General features: G+C 35.4%; 1 long non-coding RNA gene across 1 annotated transcript; it reads right to left on the minus strand.

Moving 5' to 3' along the window:
• Positions 1-313: 313 nt before the first annotated feature.
• On the minus strand, positions 314-2,323 carry LOC144648669 (uncharacterized). The gene is made up of 3 exons (XR_013569723.1): positions 2,011-2,323; positions 1,596-1,635; positions 314-1,090 (listed from the first exon to the last, which is right to left on the minus strand). It is a non-coding gene; the product is annotated as an uncharacterized LOC144648669 (long non-coding RNA).
• Between the last annotated feature and the right edge of the window lie 996 nt (positions 2,324-3,319).

The following is a 3,319-nucleotide window of genomic DNA, read 5'->3' on the forward strand; positions in this document are numbered from 1 at the left end:
TTGCGCATGAAACTTAGCTCCTGTCTCGTTTCCTTTTTCAGTCCTGGACTTCTAAGCCTCTCAGCCAAATGGACACATTGAACATTTCGTAAATCGGTATACCTGAAAACAGTTAAGTGCAATGCATTACGTCAGTAATAGTTTTCGACACCTTAACCTGCTCGAAGGTTCTATTTCCTGATCCGTTGCCAATAATATGAAAACAGAAAAAGGAACAAGTATTTAATTATTCTCGATTTTGCATTGCTTCTGGAGCTGATATACTAACCTATGGGAACTGAGATCGACATTGCTTTTGGAGATTCATAAGATAGAAAAGGTCAAAGTTTACTTACTTTTCTGAAACTACCTAAATTGCTACCAATTTATGAGTTAGTTGTTTGATCCTTTAACATCTGAAATGAATCATTTAGATACGATACCTATGGTATAAACACGTTAGGGAATTCTGTTTTCCACATATGGTAGATAAAGTGGCTCCAGTCAAGGACTGGTCTATCATCCATCTCGTCCTCGTATAGTTGATAGACAGCCAGTTTTGAGAGACATGAAGGAAGGGTTCTTGTAGATGAATTCGGCATGTAATCTGCGTTTTTGCAAAATTGCGGAACCATTCCACTGCCAAATCACAGGCCAAGGTCTTCTGTTGCTGCCTAGGCTTGTCTTCCTTCTTTTCACCTTTTCTCATCTCTTCCAACCTTTCATAGAAACTAAGTAAGAAAATCACTGATCAGATAAGACATTTCTACTAATACAATACAAATCAGGTAAGACACTGCGAACAAGAATATTGACACTTTCCACGAGGGTGTTATTACATGGATTATGCACCAGGCATTTGCACAGACAAGACCACTCTCGACCATCAGAAGGTTTCCCTTTTCCTCCATTCTTCCAGTTTCAATTGCATGGTATACGTATGCCATTCTATCTTTGGATGTTTTCCCCCAGTACAGGGTCCTTTTGCTCAACACAGTTTGAGGACTCACGCCCTTGATACACTCTTTTTTGCAGCAAGTGTCTTGCATGTCCCTTAAGATTTTGCCTAGGATGCACTTTTCCGCTGCTTTTGCAGTTGTCTGCACCTCCGCTGAAAATACAAACATTTTACAGCTCGATAAGAAGAACCTGCTCTTATCGTACTGATAATATTTTCTTAGTCAGTAACTAATTTTCCCGAGTTAAAAAAGCTGCGAAATTTGTTACGGGCAGGAAAAATGTGGATTCAGTTCTACTAAAGCGAGAAAAGACCTAAAACAATAAGAACTTTAATATTTGGAAGTGCAAGGAACTCTCTATTTGACTGTTATCCTCTTTTATTACTACTAGACTTTTTATGAGTACAGTCATCACAGTTTCCTTTTTTAGGCTACTTGCAGTTGTACTGAATAACTGGCTCCGACGAATATTAAAACACATTTGCTTTGAACGTTTTTGTAATCACACAAATTAATAATCAACATTCTCCCATGGTGCACAGTAAAAGAATGATAAATAAACTTGTTTTATTTTTCACTGAAACCAAAGATATTTTAGTACCCAGTGTCACCAAGGAAGCTATATAGCATAACAAATTTAATTTACAAAGAACTTACCACCACCGGTTTTACCACACGTTTTTCCATTTGTCTTTACCTTTTTAAGAAAGTATAGAGTTATTGATTAAACGGCAGGATAATATATAGCATATATAATAAAATTTGTACAGTTGAATTCTCCATGTTCGGTTGCTGTGAATGTGTAGTTTCCACGCTATTGCATTGCAATGTACCTAGTCAACATTTACGAGCGCTCTATTCACCGTTATTAAACATGTACAGTATTACCTATGTTATACTTTTGCGTGGTTTATCCACGATTACTACAATATTATTAACGATTACTAAACATAAGTACCAGACAACAAAGTTGAGTGATATCTCCGAGACAACCTTTCAATAGCAAAAACTGTCAGGAAGAACTTAACTTAACGCCATAGAGGTAGTAAAATGAAAAAAACAAAACAAACACCTGGTCATCGTTGTCATTCCAAAATCTTTTAAGCTTTTCTGCTTCGTCAATACAAAAGGCGAGGGATCTTTTCCACACTGTGAAACAGTAGGTTCAGTTAATAGCTTATTACTACAAAAAGAGGTAGTAAGGACGATTTCATTCACACCTTGCAACATTATTTTTCTAATTCCTCCAAGTTTTGTAACGCTCGGAGAAGATTTTTGTCCATCCTTGATCTCTCAGAGTTATAGCAGCAACTCGAGAAGGCAGGAAAGTGGCTGCTAGAAAGTTAAAAGATGTCATGGAAAGAAGTTGTAAAACCGGTACTAACCAGTCAGGATACGCTGTTAGCCATTAAAATTATGTAAAGAATGCTTTTATCTCATCAGATGATGGGGATGCTGGCCTTGCAGCAGTTCTGGCACATGTTATTCTTTGAGCTTGAGGAACACATAAATGGTCCCTTTTCATTTTTTCATTTTTTTCTTTGCAGATGTGAAGTCCATTTCACTGACTGGACTATAAGGCACCTGTTATGAGAAAACAAAAAAAAATACTATTCTAAATGAACCAATAAAATTTGTAGTCAAGTAAACAAAATTTAAATGTGCTCACAATATATAAAGGCAATTTGAAATTTTCAAAACCAAATTCTTGTCAAAATAAAATAAACACATTTTCCATATGTGGTTATTATGTACCTCTTTAATTATTGTATGACGGCATAAGCCAAGTGCTTTTTTGCTGTGTACACTGGAGTTATACATTCTCACGCCAGCCTCTCAAAGGCTAACAAAATATAAGTATTCAATGGGGTAAGGTTTTGGCACAGCCCCATACATGCAGTAGTCTAATGCTTTTTTGCATAAACAGTTATATCAATAGAGTAGATCGAAACTTGCATAGCATAATAAATGTATGGGGCTGTGTAAAAATCTTAACTTAATTTTTAAATTTTTGTTCGAGCTACTAATACGAAAATAATAATCAATTCTTATATTAATGAAACTTAAAATTATCATTTCTTACAACTTTTAAAAGAACTTCTTTTATTCTTACTCAGCCATATAATTGCGGTAAGCATTTATAACTATCCCATTTTTCTTGGACAGTAGCCAGGTTTTGAGCGGGGTATCTCAAGCTCTTTGAGAGTTATTTACCTTTTAGAACAAGATTAATTAATGTTAATTAATTAAAAATTTAAGTTAGACATAAAAAATGATAAAGAAACATTTTATTTTTCTTAACCTACCCGAGAAAAAAGCAACACTTTGTCTCCTTCCGGTTTTTTAGCAAGAACACCATTCACCCATCCCGATACGAAAAA

Source organism: Oculina patagonica, chromosome 4, assembly GCF_052425735.1.
Source record: "Oculina patagonica isolate OP01 chromosome 4, crgOcupat, whole genome shotgun sequence".
Taxonomy (NCBI): domain Eukaryota; kingdom Metazoa; phylum Cnidaria; class Anthozoa; order Scleractinia; family Oculinidae; genus Oculina; species Oculina patagonica.